This window comes from Nothobranchius furzeri, unplaced genomic scaffold (genome assembly GCF_043380555.1).
Source record: "Nothobranchius furzeri strain GRZ-AD unplaced genomic scaffold, NfurGRZ-RIMD1 Scf157, whole genome shotgun sequence".
Classification (NCBI taxonomy): Eukaryota; Metazoa; Chordata; class Actinopteri; order Cyprinodontiformes; family Nothobranchiidae; genus Nothobranchius; species Nothobranchius furzeri.
Genome location: NW_027223173.1, coordinates 22,952 through 30,000, shown reverse-complemented (window position 1 = coordinate 30,000; position 7,049 = coordinate 22,952).

Here is a 7,049-nt window from a genome sequence, read left to right as displayed (position 1 = left end):
GGCTCTGCCGTGCCCCCTGGAGGTCTAAAGGATGACCAGTAGTTGTGGTTCTCGCCCCGGGACTTGGGTCAGAGTATAGCCCAAGTGGAGCACTTGTGTCGGACTAGGGAGGCTGTGCCGTGCCCCCTGGAGGTCTAAAGGATGACCATTAGTTGTGGTTCTCGCCCCGGGACTTGGGTCAGAGTACAGCCCAAGTGGAGCACTTGCGTCGGACTAGGGAGGCTGTGCCGGGCCCCCTGGAGGTCTAAAGGATGACCAGTAGTTGTGGTTCTCGCCCCGGGCCGTGGGTCTGAGTATGGCCCAAGTGGGACACTTGTGTCGGACTAGGGAGGCTCTGCCGTGCCCCCTTGAGGTCTAAAGGATGACCAGTAGTTGTGGTTCTCGCCCCGGGACTTGGGTCATAGTATAGCCCAAGTGGGACACTTGTGTCGGACTAGGGAGGCTCTGCCGTGCCCCCTTGAGGTCTAAAGGATGACCATGAGGTCAAAAGGATGACCAGTAGTTGTGGTTCTCGCCCCGGGACTTGGGTCAGAGTATGGCCCAAGTGGTGCACTTGTGTCGGTCTAGGGAGGCTGTGCCGGTCCCCCTGGAGGTCTAAAGGATGACCAGTAGTTGTGGTTCTCGCCCCGGGACTTGGGTCAGAGTATAGCCCAAGTGGAGCACTTGTGTCGGACTAGGGAGGCTGTGCCGGGCCCCCTGGAGGTCTAAAGGATGACCAGTAGTTGTGGTTCTCACCCCGGGTCGTGGGTCCGAGTCTGGCCCGAGTAGAGCACTTTGGTCGGCTACCGGGGGGTGTGCCGTGCCCCCTGGAGGTCTAAAGGATGACCAGTAGTTGTGGTTCTCGCCCCGGGACTTGGGTCAGAGTATAGCCCAAGTGGAGCACTTGTGTCGGCCTAGGGAGGCTGTGCCGGGCCCCCTGGAGATCTAAAGGATGACCATGAGGTCAAAAGGATGACCAGTAGTTGTGGTTCTCGCCCCGGGACTTGGGTCAGAGTATAGCCCAAGTGGAGCACTTGTGTCGGCCTAGGGAGGCTGTGCCGGGCCCCCTGGAGGTCTAAAGGATGACCAGTAGTTGTGGTTCTCGCACCGGGACTTGGGTCAGAGTACAGCCCAAGTGGAGCACTTGTGTCGGTCTAGGGAGGCTGTGCCGGGCCCCCTGGAGGTCTAAAGGATGACCAGTAGTTGTGGTTCTCGCCCCGGGCCGTGGGTCTGAGTATGGCCCAAGTGGGGCACTTGCGTCGGACTGGGGAGGCTCTGCCGCGCCCCCTGGAGGTCAAAAGGATGACCAGTAGTTGTGGTTCTCACCCCGGGTCGTGGGTCCGAGTCTGGCCCGAGTAGAGCACTTTGGTCGGCTACCGGGGGGTGTGCCGTGCCCCCTGGAGCCATGGGAGTGAGCTCCAGCAGACTGGTATTTTTCGGAGAACCAGGCCCACACTCCTCAGACTTTGTGCCCAGGGACAGGCCACCAAAATCGGCCGCGGCTCGTGCACTTTGCCCCTGCGTTTCTCCCAGAACCAGAGCCGGAAAAATCCCAAAATTGATGCCCAGAGATAGTCGACTCTGCCTGGAATAGATTGCCACCCAAACCCGCCAACTCACGCTGGTTTTCCGATGGCCTCACCTACTAACCCGAGCATGGTCATCGCTCGCACCTTCCAAAACCTCCAGGGGCGCAGGCACTTTTCATTTACTGGCCATAAGGCCGACCGCCTTAAGCGTTAAGCGATAAGCGAAAGGCTTAGTTTGGACTTAGTTTTTGGAGCGACGAGGTCGCCGTTTTGTCAATTCTGAACCGATTTTCACGCGGTTTTCGACTGCCTGCGCCTGGGGAGCCGCCCAGAAGCCCCAGGCAGTGTTCTGGGTGGACTTCCGGACCGGTCCGGACCCGGTACCGGCCGGGGGAACCGCACCACGCCTCTCGGGCGTTTCTACACCGATTTTCGCGGGGTTTTCGACTGCATAGACGGGGCCACCTGCTGCAGGGCCCGAGGGAGGGCCTTACTGAGCTGGGTCCGACGCAGGGCCCGGTTCCTGGAGCCCGCTGGGGGGGGGGGGGGTTCTCTAAGGCTCACGGCGGGCTGCTGAGGGGCCGGATCGGATGCAGACAGGCGCTCCTCTGCCCAGGTCTTTGCTCCCCTGCCCCACTAGGAATGGAAGACACACTGCCAACAGCTTCTGGAGGGTGATGGGCCCTGCTGCAGACCAGGTCCGACCCAGGTTTCAGCTATCCCACCCCGCAGGGACTTAAAGACACACTGCCATCAGCTTCTGGAGGCTGCTGAGCTCTACTATAGAGCAGGTCCGACCCAGGTTTCAGCTCCTGCAGCCCACTAGGACTTAAACACACACTGCCATCAGCGTCTGGATGGTGATGGGCCCTGCTGCAGACCAGGTCCGACCCAGGTTTCAGCTATCCCACCCCGCAGGGACTTAAAGACACACTGCCATCAGCTTCTGGAGGCTGCTGAGCTCTACTATAGAGCAGGTCCGACCCAGGTTTCAGCTCCTGCAGCCCACTAGGACTTAAACACACACTGCCATCAGCGTCTGGATGGTGATGGGCCCTGCTGCAGACCAGGTCCGACCCAGGTATCAGCTCCTGCACCCCGCAGGGAATTGAAGACACACTGCCATCAGCTTCTGGAGGCTGCTGAGCTCTGCTATAGACCAGGTCCGACCCAGGTTTCAGCTCCTGCACCCCGCAGGGAACTAAACACACACTGCCATCTGCAACTGGAGGCTGCTGAGCCCTGCTGCAGACCAGGTCCGACCCAGGTTATGGCTCTCCCACCCCCCTGGGACTTAAACACACACAGCCATCAGCTTCTGGATGGTGATGGGCCCTGCTGCAGACCAGGTCCGACCCAGGTTTCAGCTCCTCAACCCCGCAGGGACTTAAACCCACACCGCCATCAGCTTCTGGAGGGTGATGGGCCCTGCTGCGGGCCAGGTCCGACCCAGGTTTCAGCTCTCCCACCCCGCAGGGACTTAAACACACACAGCCATCAGCTTCTGGGGGCTGCTGAGCCCTGCTGCAGACCAGGTCCGACCCAGGTTTCAGCTCTCCCACCCCGCAGGGTCTTTAACACACACACTGCCATCAGCTGCTGGAGGCTGCTGAGCTCCGCTATAGACCAGGTCCGACCCAGGTTTCTGCTCCTGCACCCCGCAGGGAATGAAAGACACACTGCCATCAGCTTCTGGAGGCTGCTGAGCCCTGCTGCAGACCAGGTCCGACCCAGGTATCGGCTCTCCAACCAGGCAGAGACTTAAACACACACACACACACACACACTGCCATCAGCTTCTGGGGGCTGCTGAGCTCTGCTGTAGACCGGGTCCGACCCAGGTTTCTGCTCCTCCACCCCGCAGGGACTTAAACACACACTGCCACCAGCTTCTGGAGGGTGATGGGCCCTGCTTTAGACCAGGTCTGACCCGGGATATAGCTCTCCCACCCCGCAGGGACTTAAACACTCACTGCCATCAGCTGCTGGAGGCTGCCGAGCTCTGCTGCAGACCAGGTCCCACCCAGGTTTCTGCTCCTGCACCCCGCAGGGACTTAAACACACACTGCCACCAGCTTCTGGAGGGTGATGGGCCCTGCTGTGGACCAGGTCCGACCCGGATATCAGCTCTCCCACCAGGCAGGGACTTAAACACACACTGCAATCAGCTGCTGGAGGCTGCTGAGCTCTACTATAGACCAGGTCCGACCCAGGTTTCAGCTCTCCCACCAGGCAGTGACTTAAAGACACACTGCCATCAGCTGCTGGAGGCTGCTGAGCTCTTCTATAGACCAGGTCCGACCCAGGTTTCAGCTCTCACACCAGGCAGGGACTTAAACACACACTGCCATCAGCTGCTGGAGGCTGCTGAGCTCTGCTATAGACCAGGTCCGACCCAGGTTTCAGCTCTCCCACCAGGCAGGGACTTAAAGACACACTGCCATCAGCTGCTGGAGGCTGCCGAGCCCTGCTGCAGACCATGTCCGACCCAGGTTTCAGCTCTCCCACCAGGCAGGGACTTAGAGGCACGCTGCCATCAGCTTCTGGAGGCTGCTGAGCTCTGCCATAGACCAGGTCCGACCGAGGTTTCAGCTCTCCCACCCCGCAGGGACTTAAACACACACTGCCATCAGCTGCTGGAGGCTGCTGAGCTCTGCTATAGACCAGGTCCGACCCGGGATATAGCTCTCCCACCCCGCAGGGACTTAAACACACACTGCCATCAGCTGCTGGAGGCTGCTGAGCTCTTCTATAGACCAGGTCCGACCCAGGTTTCAGCTCTCCCACCCCGCAGGGACTTGAACACACACTGCCATCAGCTTCTGGAGGCTGCTGAGCTCTGCTATAGACCAGGTCCGACCCAGGTTTCTGCTCCTCCACCCCGCAGGGAATTAAAGACACACTGCCATCAGCTTCTGGATGGTGATGGGCCCTGCTGCAGACCAAGTCCGACCCGGGTTACAGCTCTCCCACCAGGCAGGGAATTAAACACACACTGCCATCAGCTGCTGGAGGCTGCTGAGCTCCGCTATAGACCAGGTCCGACCCGGGTTCCTGCTCCTGCACCCCGCAGGGACCAAAACACACACACTGCCATCAGCTTCTGGAGGCTGCTGAGCTCTTCTATAGACCAGGTCCGACCCAGGTTTCAGCTCTCCCACCAGGCAGGGACTTAAACACACACTGCCATCACCTTCTGCTGGCTGCTGAGCTCTGCTGCAGACCAGGTCCGACCCAGGTTTCAGCTCCTGCACCCCGCAGGGAACTAAACACACACTGCCGTCACCTTCTGCTGGCTGCTGAGCCCTGCTGCAGACCAGGTCCGACCCAGGTTTCAGCTCCTGCACCCCGCAGTGGATTAAAGACACACTGCCATCAGGTTCTGGAGGCTGCTGAGCTCTGCTGCAGACCAGGTCCGACCCAGGTTATGGCTCTCCCACCCCGCAGGGACTTAAACACACACCGCCGTCAGCTTCTGGATGGTGATGGGCCCTGCTGCAGACCAGGTCCGACCCACGTTTCAGCTCTCCCACCCCGCAGGGGATGAAACACACACTGCCATCAGCTTCTGGAGGCTGCTGAGCTCTGCTAAAGACCAGGTCCGACCCAGCTTTCAGCTCTCCCACCAGGCAGGGAGTTAAAGACACACTGTCATCGGCTTCTGGAGGGTGCTGAGCCCTGCTGCACACCAAGTCTGACCCAGGTTTCAGCTCATCCACCCCGCAGGGACCTAAACACACACTGCCATCAGCTTCTGAGTGGTAATGGGCCCTGCTGCAGACCAGGTCCGACCCAGGTTTCAGCTCCTCCACCCCGCCATCACCAGCTGGAGGCTGGCTGCTGCTCCTGCACCCTGCCATCAGCTGCTGGAGGCTTCTGTTCCTCCACCCCGCCATCAGCAGCTGGAGGCTGGCTGCTGGAGGCTGGCTGCTGCTCCTCCACCCCGCCATCACCAGCTGGAGGCTGGTTGCAGCTCCTGCACCCCGCCATCAGCTGCTGGAGGCTGCCTGCAGCCCCTGCACCCCGCCATCAGCTGCTGGAGGCTGGCTGCAGCTCCTGCACACCGCCATCAGCTGCTGGAGGCTGCCTGCAGCTCCTGCACCCCGCCATCAGCTGCTGGAGGCTGGCTGCTGCTCCTGCACCCCGCCAGCAGCTGCTGGAGGCTGGCTGCTGCTCCTCCACCCAACCATCAGCTGCTGGACGCTGGCTGCTGCTCCTGCACCCCGCCATCAGCTGCTGGAGGCTGGCTGCTGCTCCTCCACCACCCAACCATCAGCTGCTGGACGCTGGCTGCAGCTCCTCCACCCCGCCATCAGCTGCTGGTGGCTGGCTGCAGCTCCTTCACCCCGCCATCAGCTGCTGGTGGCTGGCTGCAGCTCCTTCACCCCGCCATCACCAGCTGGAGGCTGGCTGCTGCTCCTGCACCCCGCCATCAGCTGCTGGAGGCTGCCTGCAGCTCCTGCGCCCCGCCATCAGCTGCTGGAGGCTGGCTGCTGCTCCTGCACCCTGCCATCAGCTGTTCGAGGCTGGCTGCAGCTCCTCCACCCCACCATCACCAGCTGGAGGCTGGTTGCAGCTCCTGCACCCCGTCATCAGCAGCTGGAGGCTGCCTGCTGCTCCTGCACCCCGCCATCAGCTGCTGGAGGCTGCCTGCAGCTCCTGCACCCCGCCATCATTTGCTGGAGGCTGGCTGCAGCTCCTGCAACCCGCCATCAGCTGCTGGAGGCTGGCTGCTGCTCCTCCACCCCACCATGACCTGCTGGAGGCTGGCTGCAGCTCCTTCACACCGCCATCAGCTGATGGATGCTGGCTGAACGCTGGAGGCTGGCTGCTGCTCCCACACACCGCCATCAGCTCCTGGAGGCTGGCTGGCTGCTGGAGGCTGTCTGCTGCTGCTCCTCCACCCCGCCATCACCAGCTGGAGGCTGGCTGCTGGAGGCTGGCTGCAGCTCCTGCACCCCACCATCAGCTGCTGGAGGCTGGCTTCTGCTCCTCCACCCCGCCATCAGCTGCTGGGGGCTGGCTGCTGGAGGCTGGCTGCAGCTCCTCCACCCCGCCATCACCAGCTGGAGGCTGGTTGCAGCTCCTGCACCCCGCCATCAGCTGCTGGAGGCTGCCTGCTGCTCCTGCACCCCGCCATCAGCTGCTGGAGGCTGCCTGCACCTCCTGCACCCCGCCATCAGCTGCTGGAGGCTGGCTTCTGCTCCTCCACCCCGCCATCAGCTGATGGAGGCTGCCTGCTTCTCCACCCCGCCATCACTAGCTGGAGGCTGGCTGCTGGAGGCTGGCTGCAGCTCCTCCACCCCGCCATCAGCTGCTGGAGGCTGCCTGCAGCTCCTGCACCCCGCCATCACCAGCTGGAGGCTGGCTTCTGCTCCTCCACCCCGCCATCAGCTGATGGAGGCTGCCTGCTTCTCCACCCCGCCATCACTAGCTGGAGGCTGGCTGCTGGAGGCTGGCTGCAGCTCCTCCACCCCGCCATCAGCTGCTGGAGGCTGGCTGCTGCTCCTGCACCCCGCCATCAGCTGCTGGAGGCTGGCT